A 15466-nucleotide genomic window follows, 5' to 3' on the forward strand; every position below is an offset into this window, starting at 1 on the left:
TATGGTTATGTCCTACTCCGTCCCATATGTTCTCCCCGATGATGCATATTTCATATGCGGGAGGAAGGCGTATAAGTGGCTTGCCCCAAACTCTGAAGGATTGTGTTATATTGGAAAAGTATTGCCTGAGGTAATGACTGTATCACATGCCAAAATGAAAGACATACACCGTGTTGCCCAAACTCCTTATACTCACACCCATTACGAGCACGTAGTTAAACGGCACCTGATAGAAAGAACAGAGCACCCGGCCTCTGACATGATCCATGAATCCACCGGGATTCAGTTTCTACTTGCGTTAGACCTCACTCGCACCGCCAGAGGAGTGTTGAATTATAAATACATATCTGCGCTCGCAAATTTGTTAGACAATATCACAGAAATGTATGATGACACGTTTAGGTATACTGGAAGAGAACTTCAAGCTTATAAAACAGAACTAGTTCAGCATAGAATGATTCTCAATTATCTCACAGCAGTAACAGGTGGATATTGTGTCACACTGGCAACGCAGTACGGCGTGAAATGCTGCACATATATAACGAATAGTACCGAGGACCCGGTCGAGGTCATAGACCAAAAGATGGACGATATTCTCCAATTGAAGTGGGAATTTCGCAGGAGACACAATCTCACCCTTGCTGCTGTGAGTAATGAGCTGACTAGTTGGGTGTCATGGTTGAACCCGCGAAATTGGTTCTCCGGTTTAGGAGAATGGGCTCAAGGAGTTATAATGGATGTAGGGAAGTTTCTCCTATGTATCTTAGGTGTTATCATAACGATTGGCTTGATATTTAGATGCGGTCAGGCTTTAACGAAGTGCAAACGAAGTACCAGGGTGATGAGTTTAAGGAGTGAGGAAATTGTAATGCGATTTCTACGGTCCGTTTCTTTCACCTGTTTTTCCGTTTTCCTCTGAGGTAAAAAGACCCACTTGGACGAGGAATTTGATGAGCCGATATACAGACAACAGATGGATTAAAGAAGAAGTTTTGACAACCTTATACACAGATTTTTGATGAACTATGCCATAGATCCCCAGTTTCCCTAGAAATTTTAAAATTACTCTAGCCCAACACTTTTGTAAATCTATGGACATTGACAAAGCTTTTTGCTCGCACCTTATGGGCAAAAGCACAAAGAAGACTGCATTCAACAGACACCAAACAAGACCTCAATCGACGAATGTTCATTAACCTGACATAGAATACCACTGCATTTACCGTAACTATGTATTTTCTTCATCTCTACAACCTTCAGGTAATTACACACATAGTATAGGGAATACAGGCACAGATATCAGCAATCACATATTCCCCCATTCATGTATCATCAACTAAAATGTGCTCCCCATTTTTGTTACAACCAAAATCCGAAAAAAGCTCGGTAAAGTTTGACAGCCCATCCACAGACCCGTACCACGGGATAAGAAGGAATTCAAATGTATACTTCGCAATACCTCAAAGCTTGATTTAAAACACGTACGGCACGATGATACATGACCCCCCAAACATGGATTCATACACACATGCTTCTGCTATCTCACTAGGTCATACCCTTTTCCTACCTTCTCCTCTCCTCCCCTACCCAACCATGTAAATGTATTAACCCCTGACATATATTTTTCTCTTTTTGAAATGTTTTAGGAAGTGGCAGTTATTGTTGACTGCCAAAGGGTGGACTGTCAAAGTCAGAAAAATATCACGATGCACACTGCCATATTTGCACCTCATATGTGTCCCTGCTGCGCATGCGTGCGCTCTACCGTGCGTGCGCATACTCGCTGTTGCGGGCACCCGCAGGCGCACGGTATGCACATTTACGGTAGAGATTGTGTGCGTCTAGCGGGCGACTCTTTCGTTACATATTTTCACCATATAATGCATTTTGTAGATTATGGTCCCTTTGATAGATTCTGAAAGTTTAGTTAATGTAGTATGTTCCTGGACAGAGAGATCCCTCATTGTTTGATACGAAGGGTCAGACAGGAGTAATACAGTGGTGTTTAGTATCCATCGGAAGAGTATTTAATTAGCAATATTCCGGTGTTGGTTTGAAGCGGATCAATCGCTCGTGCGAATAGTTATGGACATAAGAAGTTTATGAACATTTACTGTATTTGCACTTACTTATCCATGCGGCGGGAAACCCAGTTTCCCTCCCACCTGAGCTGTTGGAAATAGTCACAGCCCACCTGTATGAATCAACCTATGACCTTTTGTTATAATGCGAAGACGAATTCCTGTGTCCAATGAACAATGAGATTGTAGGGACCATTGAATTGTATTGTGTGTGGGGCATAAATAGACAGGCCGATCACATCCAGCACTCACTCTTCATCGGTTATCATTGCTGAAAATCGGGAGCTGGATGTCCAGAGGCGCATGCGATCGTTTCCTTTGTGCGTAAGTTTTCTCCGTAATCATATTGTCTTTTCTTGTTATTATGGGCCATATCTTTCTCTCTCTCTCTTCTCTTTCTCTCATTTTCTCTTAAACGTACTTGTATTGTATTTACTGTGTAGTTACCTGGTTAGTTAGTCTATGTTATATTGTAGTGTATGACTTGTATTGTATTAATTCTTTTGCAAGTATAACATTCATAATATATATATTAGGCGTTGGACCCTAAGCACGGTATTTGTGTATTTCTTATAGTGTTAAGTATTCTCAGAGCGTCGGTGACGCTCGAACAGCTTTTGAGTTAATAAGGTTATACAGTGTTGCATTTACACCCTATCTCTACACTAAGGTTTTACAGCAAATTACATTGTTTGTGGTTTAGACATAAAGGTTTAACATTGTGAGCGTCGGCGCCGCTCGTGATCTCCTCGTGGTCTCGAGCGTCCGCTACGCTGATAGCGTAGCATTACGGTAGTCGCTCACCTATAAGTGTGCCCGATACCAACAGCGTATTCTCGTGAGCGTCTGTATCGCTCGAGCAGCCCGCTCCCGATACAGCGTCCGTTACGCTATAGCGAACCATTACGTTAGTCAGCAGCCAATAGCGTGCCTGCCTGTGATCTCTTGGCCGTGAGCGAACGTGAAGCTTGAGCGTCTCGACCACGGCTAAGCGATTGTTACGCAACGAGCGTACCCTTACGGTACTCCATACGCAAATAGCGTACAGTGTTCTTAGACCTCACAAAGGGTTTTAAATAAGATAAATATTTAGCTTTATCAAAGCGCACTGTCAGCAGTGTTCATTCCGGGAGTGGACAACTGGGATGCAGACTTCCTCAGCAGACACGACCTACATCCAGGAGAGTGGGGACTCCATCAGGAAGTCTTCGCACAGATTGCAAGTCGGTGGGGACTGTTCCAGATAGACATGATGGCGTCCCGCCTCAACAAAAAGCTACAGAGGTATTGCAACAGGTCAAGAGACCCTCGGGCAGTAGCTGTAGACGCCCTAGTGACACCGTGGGTGTTCCGGTCGGTCTATGTATTTCCTCCTCTACCTCTCATACCCAAGGTGTTGATAATAGTAAGAAAAAGAGGAGTAAGAACAATTCTCATTGTTCCAGATTGGCCGCGAAGGACCTGGTATCCAGATCTGCAGGAAATGCTCACAGAAGATCCGTGGCCACTTCCTCTAAGACAGGACCTGTTGCAACAGGGGCCCTGTCTGTTCCAAGACTTACCGCGGCTGCGTTTGACGGCATGGCGGTTGAACGCCGGATCCTAGCGGAAAAGGGTATTCCAGATGAGGTCATTCCTACGCTAATAAAGGCTAGGAAGGACGTGACATCTAAACATTATCACTGTATATGGCGAAAATATGTTTCTTTGTGTGAGGCCAGGAATGCTCATACGTAAGAATTCCACCTGGGCCACTTCCTTCACTTCCTACAAACTGGAGTGAATTTGGGCCTAAAATTAGGCTCTATTAAGGTTCAGATTTTGGCCTTATCCATTTTCTTTCAAAAGGAATTGGCCTCTCTTCCTGAAGTAAGTACAAACTTTTGTGAAGGGAGTACTGCATATTCAGCCTCCTTTTGTACCTCCGGTGGTCCCTTGGGACCTTAACGTGGTGTTAAGGTTATGGTTTGAACCACTTAAAATGGTGGAGTTTAAATATCTCACTTGGAAGGTGGTCATGTTATTAGCCTTGGCTTCCGCTAGGCGAGTGTCGGAATTAGCAGCTTTATCACATAAAATCCCCTATCTGGTTTTCCATATGGATAGAGCGGAATTGCAGACCCGTCCTCAATTCCTGCTAAAAGTGGACTCATCCTTTCATATGAACCAACCTATTGTGGTGCCTGTGGCTACGCGTGACTTGGAGGATTCCGAGTCCCTTGATGTGGTCAGGGCTTTGAAAATTTACGTGGCCAGAACGGCTAGAGTCAGAAAAACAGAAGCACTGTTTGTCCTGTATGCAGCCAACAAGATTGGCACCCCTGCTTCAAATCAGACTATTGCTCTCTGGATCTGTAACACGATTCAGCAGGCGCATTCTATGGCGGGATTGCCGTTGCCTAATTCAGTCAAGGCCCATTCCACTAGGAAGGTGGGCTCTTCTTGGGCAGCTGCCCGGGGGTCTCGGCACTACAGCTGTGCCGAGCTGCTACTTGGTCGGGTTCAAACACCTTTGCAAAGTTCTATAAGTTTGATACCCTGGCTGAGGAGGACCTCCTGTTTGCTCAATCGGTGCTGCAGAGTCATCCGCAGGAGCCCGTTTGGGAGCTTTGGTATAATCCCCATGGTCCTTACGGAGTCCCCAGCATCTTTTAGGACGTAAGAGAAAATAAGATTTTAAACCTACCGGTAAATCTTTTTCTCGTAGTCCGTAGAGGATGCTGGGTGCCCGTCCCAAGTGCGGACTACTTCTGCAAGACTTGTATATAGTTATTGCTTACATAAGGGTTATATGTTAGTTTTCATCGGTCTTGGACTGATGCTATGTTGTTTTCATACTGTTAACTGGGTAGTATATCACAAGTTATACGGTGTGATTGGTGTGGCTGGTATGAATCTTGACCTTGGATTAACAAAAATCCTTTCCTCGTACTGTCCGTCTCCTCTGGGCACAGTTTCTCTAACTGAGGTATGGAGGAGGGGCATAGAGGGAGGAGCCAGTGCACACCCAGATCTAAAGTCTTTCTTAAAGTGCCCATGTCTGCTGCGGAGCCCGTCTATCCCCCATGGTCCTTACGGAGTCCCCATCATCCTCTACGGACTACGAGAAAAAAAATTTACCGGTAGGTTTAAAATGTTATTTTTTTCTCTGCAACCCACTGCTAAATTGTGCTTCCTAGCTGTTTTTTATAAAATCACTTAATTAAATCTAACTCTGATTACGTCAGAGAAGGCCAGGTACCCTACACCATAAGAGGGGGTTTGACATTTTGACTTGTCTACTTAAAGATCACCAAAATCTGATCACAAGGTCAATTACATCCCTGGGTGGGATTGAACCACCAACCTTTTGGTTAATAGCCCATGTAAGTGAAAGAGATCCTGAAGCACTCACTCATCATGGGAAAGTACCAATGTGTTTCTTACAAAAATTCTCCAGATTATTGACTTTTTAAAGTTTTTCTAGGAAACGTTCTAGATAAATGCTTATTAGCCTTTGTCAGTATCTACTTTTGCAAGGTGTCTATGTGGCGCAATCGGTTAGCATGTTTGGCTATTAACCAAAAGGTTGGTGGTTCAATCCCACCCAGGGATGTAAATAACCTTGTAATCAGATTTTGGTGATCTTTAAATAGACAAGTCAAAATTTCAAACCCCCTCTTATGGTGTAGGGTACCTGGCCTTCTCTGATGTAATCAGAGTTAGATTTGATTAAGTGATTTTATAAAAAAACAGCTAGGAAGCACAATTTAGCAGTGGGTTGCAGAGAAAAAAAATTATGCTGGCAGAAAAGTCCAATTTAGTGACGAAACAGCTCTTCATTTTCTGATTTTATGTTTATGCTAACAAATTTGCTCTCTGAAAAGTGTCCACAAAGCCAAGTCTCTGATTAACACCTTTGTAGGGATGGTTTTTCACCTATTACTGAATTAAACTTGCTTCATTGGAAAGGCAGCAAGATGCATCCTCATTTCAATGTCTACTGAAATAATACAGGTTGACACCAGGAAACATAAACGTCACTGCATCCTTGCTGCTTCCTCATGGGGAAGTCTGTTTAATGTGAAAACAAGGTGATATCTAATCAGCACACAGGTAAGTAATTAAGAAAATCTTTCTTTATGGGTGAAGATGTTTCTCACAAAATTGTTGCACCAAAGCATCATTGAAATTCAAGCTGGAAAGATGATTTTAATATATCACTTGTACATTTTGTACTGCTCTTCTGGTGACAATGTAGTTTGTTTTTGTCAATTACCATTTTAATAATAGGGTAAAGAAAATTAAGTGGATTTTTGAAAGAAAACAATACTGTCAATATACTATTAAAACAAATTAAAATGGTAAAAGTTATTGTACTTTAAGTAAAAATAAAAGAGCCAAAATATCAATCCCAGTTTTGGATTACTTTAATTAACAAAAAACAATGCATATAGCAGAGGATAGTTTCAATCTGCCTACCTCTGGGTTATGGGCCCAGCATGCTTCCGTTGCAGTACTCTGCTGCTCATGTAAGTGCAAGAGATCCTGAAGCACTCACTCATCATGGGAAAGTACCAATGTGTTTCTTACAAAAACTCTCCAGATTATTGACTTTTTAAAGTTTTTCTAGGAAACGTTCTAGATGAATGCTTATTAGCCTTTGTCAGTATATACTTTTACGAGGTGTCTCTGTGGTGCAATCGGTTAGCATGTTTGGCTATTAACCAAAAGGTTGGTGGTTCAATCCCACCCATGGATGTAATTGACCTTGTGATTAGATTTTGGTAATCTTTAAGTAGACAAGTCAAAATGTCAAACTCCCTCTTATGGTGTAGGGTACCTGGCCTTCTCTGATGTAATCAGAGTTAGATTTGATTAAGTGATTTTATAAAAAACAGCTAGGAAGCACAATTTAGCAGTGGGTTGCAGAGAAAAAAAACTATGCTGGCAGAAAAGTCCAATTGAGTGATTAAACAGCTCTTCATTTTCTGATTTTATGTTTATGCTAACAAATTTGCTCTCTGAAAAGTGTCCACAAAGTAAAGTCTCTGATTAACACCTTTGTAGGAATGGTTTTTCACCTATTACTGAATTAAACTTGCTTCATTGGAAAGGCAGCAAGATGCATCCTCATTTCAATGTCTACTGAAATAATACAGGTTGACACCAGGAAACATAAACGTCACTGCATCCTTGCTGCTTCCTCATGGGGAAGTCTGTTTAATGTGAAAACAAGGTGATATCTAATCAGCACACAGGTAAGGAATTAAGAAAATCTTTCTTTATGGGTGAAGATGTTTCTCACAAAATTGTTGCACCAAAGCATCATTGAAATTCAAGCTGGAATGATGATTTTAATATATCACTTGTACATTTTATACTGCTCTTCTGGTGACAATGTAGTTTGTTTTTGTCAATTACCATTTTAATAATAGGGTAAAGAAAATTAAGTGGATTTTTGAAAGAAAACAATACTGTCAATTTACTATTAAAACAAATTAAAATGGTAAAAGTTATTGTACTTTAAGTAAAAATAAAAGAGCCAAAATATCAATCCCAGTTTTGGATTACTTTAATTAACAAAAAACAATGCATATAGCAGAAGATAGTTTCAATCTGCCTACATCTGGGTTATGGGCCCAGCATGCTTCCGTTGCAGTACTCTGCTGCTCATGTAAGTGCAAGAGATCCTGAAGCACTCACTCATCATGGGAAAGTAGCAATGTGTTTCTTACAAAAACTCTCCAGATTATTGACTTTTTAAAGTTTTTCTAGGAAACGTTCTAGATGAATGCTTATTAGCCTTTGTCAGAATGGACTTTTACAAGGTGTCTCTGTGGTGCAATCGGTTAGCATGTTTGGCTATTAACCAAAAGGTTGGTGGTTCAATCCCACCCAGGGATGTAATTGACCTTGTGATCAGATTTTGGTGATCTTTAAATAGACAAGTCAAAATTTCAAACCCCCTCTTATGGTGTAGGGTACCTGGCCTTCTCTGATGTAATCAGAGTTAGATTTGATTAAGTGATTTTATAAAAAACAGCTAGGAAGCACAATTTAGCAGTGGGTTGCAGAGAAAAAAAAATTATGCTGGCAGAAAAGTCCAATTGAGTGATTAAACAGCTCTTCATTTTCTGACTTTATTTTTATGCTAACAAATTTGCTCTCTGAAAAGTGTCCACAAAGCCAAGTCTCTGATTAACACCTTTGTAGGAATGTTTTTTCACCTATTACTGAATTAAACTTGCTACATTGGAAAGGCAGCAAGATGCATCCTCATTTCAATGTCTACTGAAATAATACAGGTTGACACCAGGAAACATAAACGTTACTGCATCCTTGCTGCTTTCTCATGTGGAAGTCTGTTTAATGTGAAAACAAGGTAATATCTAATCAGCACACAGATAAGGAATTAAGAAAATCTTTCTTTATGGGTGAAGATGTTTCTCACAAAATTGTTGTCCCAATGCATCATTGAAATTCAAGATGGAAGATGATTTTAATATATCACTTGTACATTTTGCATTGCTCTTCTGGTGACAATGTAGTTTGTTTTTGTCAATTACCATTTCAGTAATAGGGTAAAGAAAATTAAGTGGATTTTTTAAAGAAAACAATGCTGTCAATATACTATTAAAACAAATTAAAATGATAAAAGTTATTGTACTTTAAGTAAAAATAAAAGAGCCAAAATATCAATCCCAGTTTTTGATTACTTTAATTATAAAAAAAAATGCACATAGCAGAGGATAGTTTCGATTAATCGACCTCTGGGTTATGCGCCCAGCATCCTTCCATTGCACTACTCTGCTGCTCATGGAAGTCCGAGAGATCCTGAAGACTAAATTGATTAAAGGCCTAAAAGTACTGGACTATAAGGAAAGACTTACTAGGCTGAATATGTATACACTAGAAAAGAGGTGCCTAAGAGGAGATATTATTAATATCTTCAAATATGTAAAGATACATAACAAAGAGTTATCAGAGGAATTATTTATTAAAAGAACACGTGGTCACTCGCTGCGACTGGAGGAAAGTTCAGAACGCAATGGAGGAAAGGTTTCTTCACTGTTAGGGCAATCAGGATGTGGAATTCCCTGCCAGGGAAGGTGGTAATGGCGGACTCTGTAATTGGATTTAAAAAAGGAATGGATACATTTCTGAATGAAAAAGCTATCCAAGGTTATAATACTTAAAATATCAACATGGTTAATCCGGGGGTAACATGAGTTATAGTAGCTAACTAGTCATAAAACATTATTCAGCAAGTATGTAGAATCATCACAACTTAAAACAGGTTGAACACGATGGGCAATTTGCCTCTATTCAACCTCAAAAACTATGTTACTATATGTTACTATATTACTGTAGTATACAGAACACCACAATGCAATGAGCAGTGATAGTGAGCACTGATGAGGATACTAGAACTGACACTGAGCAGCAAGATGCAGCACTGGACTATTAGTAATGTACTGTAGTATGCTGAGCACCACAATGCAGCACAAGACAATGAGCAGTGATACTGAGCACTGATGAGGATACTACTGAGAACTGACACTGAGCAGGAGAGACACACTACTAGTATTACTGAGCAGCAATAAGTAACCACTGATACTGAGCACTGATATTGAGATTTCCACTGAGAGAACATAGCCACGTCCTCTCCGCTCTCTCTTCAATGCACGAGTAAAAATGGCGGCAACGCGCAGCTCTATATATAATATCCGAATCTCGCGAGAATCCGACAGCGGGATGATGACATTTTCCCTTGTTCAGGTTTTCCGAGTCAGGCGGGAACAACCGAGCCTGCCTCAGACCAGTGTAAACCACGTGGAGTTCGTGGGGAATTCGGTTCTCGGAGAACCGAACCCGCTCCTCTCTACCTTATACCCATCAATTTTTTTTATTTTCAATCTAAGCCCCTGCAGTTTTCTGTAAGCATCTGCTTCGCTATGATGATCAACAAGTCACAAGGGCAAACACTCAGGGCTTGAGGCATAGATCTTTGGACTAGCTGCTACAAGCATGGCAGAGGTGTCACTATCACTGGTGACACCCAGAGAGGTGTCGAGGGAGATTGTAATGCAGTGCGTGCAAATAAGCAGCGCAATGGTAAAAAGGAGGCATGATTTCATAGGTAGGGGCGTGGCCTGGTGGCCTGAATCTACATTTTGTTGCTCCGGGTGTCCCGGGGGTTGGGTGCTGCACCCGGGGACTAGTGTGTAAGCGGTGCTGGCTCCTGCACAGTGACAGGGCATGGCCACCCAGTATGACACCTCCCTTCTTGACCATGCTGTAATTGCAGTCGCACTGCAGTTCAGCGTGATCATAAACAATGGTGTAGCCTCCTGCTGGTGCAGACTGTATGTGCGCGCAGGAAGCCGCCACCATTTTTGTGATCACAGCGGCTGAATGTGATGTCATACAGCCGCTGTGACCACGCCCCCTGTGTCTCCTCCATTGCAGACCCCATTTTGAAGCCTTGCCCCCGCACTGCTCCATCCCTGACTTGGAAATGGAGTGTTGCTGACCCCACTCTCCCCCCCTGCCCCGATTGACAGGCAGAGGCGATCGCATGCAGGCACATGCGTATGCTCTTAGCAATTTTTGCAGTTGGATCGCTTATTGTGATTGCAATCCAACCTGAATCAGGCCCTATTACCTATCACAATGCGCTGCGGGCAGTACAAAATTGGGTTAATATAGGAGAAAAACCCCCAGACCTGTGCTCCTTAACTGTACCTGGTGGCTAGTGGAGCGGCTGCCCAGTAATCAGTGTCCACCCCAGTGCGCACACGGCCCACCCCCTACGGCCACGCTCCCCTTAATCAGCGGCCTCGTGATCCGGAAGGGCGGTGTGTGTGTGTGACTGACCTTAGGAAGAAACCGGAGCCTCCGCTGCAGTGACCCAGCAACCAGGGCACGGGAGTATACAGCGCCGCTGGGAGTGATGAAGCTGCAGTAAAGATGTCTTTTAGACCTAGCCTGCTGCAGCCCTTGTAGATTCTCATAAAACAAGTTCTTCTTTTCTTGTCAAAATTAATAGCTAAGAATAGGCTGCCTGAGGCAGGCCCCTGTTAAGTGGCCTGCTACTGAAGGCACCAACTACAAACTGAGCTCCCTGTTCATGGAAGCGGGGTTATAGAGGAGGATGCGCTGAGCATCTTGGGAACAGTCAAAAGCTTTGAGCCGGTTGGTGCCTCAGATCAAGATCCTACTCTACACCCCAATGTGAATCCTTGTGGAGTCCAGTGTACCCCACAGAAGAAATTAATGTGTCACACCCATTGGCAGCAACCTTAGAATAGCTGCTGACGGGCACAATTGAGAAAGGAAGGGGGGGGGGGGCATTTGAATCCAGCACATAGATGCAATTCAAATATGTAATTTGTACCTTCCTATTTTAAAATATAATGGATGAACCTCACCCTGTGAGAACAATCTTCATGATCAAGAGATCTAATATGTAAAATAAGTATGAGTTGGGATAGGGCTGGGGAGGGTGGCAGCTCGGGCAGCCCCTCCCCCGTCAAGTTAAGGAGATTCAACTGAGGAAGCACAAGGGAACTCTCGTCTGGGGACAACAACTGCAGGGAGACCACATCTTTTCAGATGAACATGGGAGGGCGGAAGGCTGCCTAATACTGAAGCACCATCAAATATCAAACCATATCCAACAACTAGTACAAGCATTCCTGGGGGAAGGTCTGCAGCAGACGGATTTGCATACGGTGATGTCATCCAAGCAGTGGGCCAAAGTTGGCTGGAACCCTCATCTGCATATAAAAAGAGAAAAGGGGCATGCAGGGCATGGCGGCCTTTTGCAGTGCTTGGATGACCCCTAGTTTGCATTAAACACCCCCACCCTCCTTTGGTGTGGGGCTCATGTTGGCCATGCCCCATCCCCTGAAGCATTCATGCTGATTTCTTGCAGCAGCTGGGCACTGTAACAGCTCCAGAGCTGCTCTGTAAGGCAAGTAAAAGGGTGTGGGCCCTGCAGCACCACCTGTAGTTCGCATTGTGCGTTGGAAGGCACAAAGTAAGCAGACGGGAGGAGAAGTCAGGATAGTACACAAGGGCATCCTTTTCTCTTAGTCCGTAAAGGATGCTGGGGTCACATTAAGAACCATGGGGTATAGACGGGATCCGCAAGAGACATGGGCACTTTAAGACTTTCAAAGGGTGTGAACTGGCTCCTCCCTCTATGCCCCTCCTCCAGACTCCAGTTATAGGAACTGTGCCCAGGGAGACGGACATTTCGAGGAAAGGATTTATTGTTAAACTAAGGTGAGCATCTTACCAGCTCACACCTTAAGCATGCCGCAGAACGTGGCATTCAACAGAACACAAGCCAACGGCATGAACAATTGCAGCAAAAAGCTGACCAGAACCGTAACACAACATGTGTATAACCACAAGTAATAACTGCAGACACAGTATGGACTGGGACGGGTGCCCAGCATCCTCTACGTACTAAGAGAAAAGGATTTACCGGTAGGTATTAAAATCCTATTTTCTCATACGACCTAGAGGATGCTGGGGTCACATTAAGAACCATGGGGTTATACCAAAGCTCTTGAACGGGTGGGAGAGTGCGTACGACTCTGCAGCACCGAATGACCCAACTTGAGGTTATCATCAGCCAAGGTATCAAACTTGTAAAACTTAGCAAAAGTGTTTACTAAATAGCTGCTCGGCAAAGTTGCAATGCTGAGACTCCCCGACCAGCTGCCCAGGATGAACCCACCTTTCTAGTAGAATGGGTCTTCACCTAATTCAGTAACGGCAATCCTGCCGTGGAATGAGCATGCTGAATCTTACCACAGATTCAGCGCATAATGGTCTGCATGGAAGCAGGACACCCAATCCTGTTGGGAGCATACAGGACAAACAGAGCCTCTGTTTTCCTAATCTGAACCGTTCTGGTGACATAAATTTTCAAAGTTCTGACCACAGCCAGAGACTTTGACTCAACGAAGGTGTCAGTGGCCAAAGGCACCATGTGGAAAGATGAACCACCTTTGGCAGAAATTGTTGACGTGTCCTCAATTCTGCTCTATCTTCATGAAAGATCAAATAAAGGCTCTTGTGATACTGCATGGTTTGTACTGTTTTCCATGTGCTCCCAGATCTTTCAAGCAAGTAGCATGGTCAAGAAAGTTCTGTTTGAAAAGAAACAAACATTTACTGTCATTGTTATGCAAATAAACTTACATTAAAGCTAACAAGAAAGCACACTCGTTCTGTCTTTAAACTGATAAAAGAAACCCCAATAATATGGGGCATGCAAAAATTGAGATAAAACTCAGTTTTGCTCCTCTCCACGGAAATCTTTAATAAAAGGCGAAATATTTGTTAGTTCTGAAGAGAAACCAGAGCATGACCAAGATTCCACCTGTCGCCTGAGTGCCATGCCAGCAGTTCTCATTCAGCTCAAAGTGAGCACCCAATTTGAATGAAAGAAAGCAGATTTCTCACCAGGCTTCCACTTGCTATAAACATGGTTTGTACTCTTTTCCATGTGCTCCCAGATCTTTCAAACAATTAGTGTGGTCAAGAAAGTTCTGTTTGAAAAGAAACAAACATTGACTGTCATTTCTATGCAAATGAGCTTACATTAAAGCACACTCGTTCTATCTTTAAACCGATAAAATAAAACCCCAATAAGATGGGGCATGCAAAAATTGAGATAAAACTCAGTTTTGCTCCTCTTCACGGAAATCTTTAGTAAAAGGCGAAAGATTTGTTCGTTCTGAAGAGAAACCACAGCATGACCAAGATTCTACCTGTCGCCTGAGTGCCATGCCAGCAGTCCTCATTCAGCTCAAAGTGAGCACCCAATTTGAAAGAAAGAAAGAAAGCAGATTTCTCACCAGGCTTCCCCTTGCTATAAACATGGTTTGTACTCTTTTCCATGTGCTCCCACATCTTTCAAGCAATTAGTATAGTCAAGAAAGTTATGTTTGAAAAGAAACAAACATTTACTGTCATTTCTATGCAAATGTGCTTACATTAAAGCACACTCGTTCTATCTTTAAACTGATAAAAGAAACCCCAATAAGACGGGGCATGCAAAAATTGAGATAAAACTCAGTTTTGCTACTCTCCACGGAAATCTTTAGTAAAAGGCGAAAGATTTGTTCGTTCTGAAGAGAAACCAGAGCATGACCAAGATTCCACCTGTCGCCTGAGTGCCATGCCAGCAGTCCTCATTCAGCTCAAAGTGAGCACCCAATTTGAAAGAAAGAAAGCAGATTTCTCACCAGGCTTCCCCTTGCTATAAGCATGGTTTGTACTCTTTTCCATGTGCTCCCAGATCTTTCAAGCAATTAGTATGGTCAAGAAAGTTCTGCTTGAAAAGAAACAGACATTTATTGTCATTGTTATGCAAATAAACTTACATTAAAGCTAACAAGAAAGCACACTCGTTCTGTCTTTAATCCGATAAAAGAAACCCCAATAATATGGGGCATGCAAAAATTGAGATAAAACTCAGTTTTGCTCCTCTCCACGGAAATCTTTAGTAAAAGGCGAAAGATTTGTTCGTTCTGAAGAGAAACCAGAGCATGACCAAGATTCCACCTGTCGCCTGAGTGCCGTGCCAGCAGTCCTCATTCAGATCAAAGTGAGCGCCCAATTTGAAAGAAAGCAGATTTCTCACCTGTCTTCTCCTTGCTATAAGCATGGTTTGTACTGTATTCCATGTGCTCCCAGATCTTTCAAGCAAGTAGCATGGTCAAGAAAGTTCTGTTTGAAAAGAAACAAACATTTACTGTCATTTCTATGCAAATGAGCTTACATTAAAGCACACTCATTCTATCTTTAAACCGATAAAAGAAACCCCAAAAAGATGGGGCATGCAAAAATTGAGATAAAACTCGGTTTTGCTCCTCTCCACGGAAATCTTTAGTAAAAGGCGAAAGATTTGTTCGTTCTGAAGAGAAACCAGAGCATGACCAAGATTTTTATCTGAAAATATGTGTTCTCCCTGCAGTTGTTGTCCCCAGATGAGAGTTCCCTTGTGCTGCCTCAGTTGAATCTCCTTTACTTGACAGGGGGATGCTCGAGCAGCGACCCTCCCCAGCTCTAGCCCAACTCCTACTTACCTGCCAGGTGAGATACTATGATCATGAAGGTGCTTCTCCCAGGGCAAGGCTCACCCATTGCACTCTGGGTGTGCTGCTTCTGCGTTTTCCCCAAATGTGGGAAACTTGACTGCATAATTTGTGTTTCCCCTGGTCGGCTCTCGTATAATTCAGATCTCTTTGTCTCAGGTCTCTCTCCAGCCTAGTTTGCTGTCTGTTTCCACTTCTCTTTTCTTGAGCCGCTCCCTTCTATGCCCTTGCGCACTATCCTGACTTCTACCGTCTGCTTACTTCGTGCCTTCCAACGCACAATGC

General features: G+C 42.7%; 7 non-coding genes across 7 annotated transcripts; 2 read left to right on the top strand and 5 right to left on the bottom strand.

Moving 5' to 3' along the window:
- The first annotated feature begins 7893 nt into the window (after nt 1-7893).
- Nucleotides 7894-7967, top strand: TRNAN-AUU (transfer RNA asparagine (anticodon AUU)). Its single transcript has one exon. It is a non-coding gene; the product is annotated as a tRNA-Asn (tRNA).
- Nucleotides 7968-13331: 5364 nt separating this feature from the next.
- LOC135026644 (U5 spliceosomal RNA) lies at nt 13332-13447 on the bottom strand. Its single transcript, XR_010223240.1, has one exon. It is a non-coding gene; the product is annotated as a U5 spliceosomal RNA (small nuclear RNA).
- A 275-nt stretch (nt 13448-13722) lies between these two features.
- LOC135026624 (U5 spliceosomal RNA) lies at nt 13723-13838 on the bottom strand. The gene has a single exon (XR_010223221.1). It is a non-coding gene; the product is annotated as a U5 spliceosomal RNA (small nuclear RNA).
- A 278-nt stretch (nt 13839-14116) lies between these two features.
- On the bottom strand, nt 14117-14232 carry LOC135026614 (U5 spliceosomal RNA). Its single transcript, XR_010223212.1, has one exon. It is a non-coding gene; the product is annotated as a U5 spliceosomal RNA (small nuclear RNA).
- Nucleotides 14233-14518: 286 nt separating this feature from the next.
- LOC135026611 (U5 spliceosomal RNA) lies at nt 14519-14634 on the bottom strand. The gene has a single exon (XR_010223209.1). It is a non-coding gene; the product is annotated as a U5 spliceosomal RNA (small nuclear RNA).
- Nucleotides 14635-14904: 270 nt separating this feature from the next.
- LOC135026613 (U5 spliceosomal RNA) lies at nt 14905-15020 on the bottom strand. Its single transcript, XR_010223211.1, has one exon. It is a non-coding gene; the product is annotated as a U5 spliceosomal RNA (small nuclear RNA).
- Nucleotides 15021-15164: 144 nt separating this feature from the next.
- LOC135026575 (U1 spliceosomal RNA) lies at nt 15165-15327 on the top strand. Its single transcript, XR_010223186.1, has one exon. It is a non-coding gene; the product is annotated as a U1 spliceosomal RNA (small nuclear RNA).
- The last annotated feature ends 139 nt before the right edge of the window (nt 15328-15466 follow it).

This window comes from Pseudophryne corroboree, unplaced genomic scaffold (assembly GCF_028390025.1).
Source record: "Pseudophryne corroboree isolate aPseCor3 unplaced genomic scaffold, aPseCor3.hap2 scaffold_445, whole genome shotgun sequence".
In the NCBI taxonomy this organism is placed as follows: Eukaryota; Metazoa; Chordata; class Amphibia; order Anura; family Myobatrachidae; genus Pseudophryne; species Pseudophryne corroboree.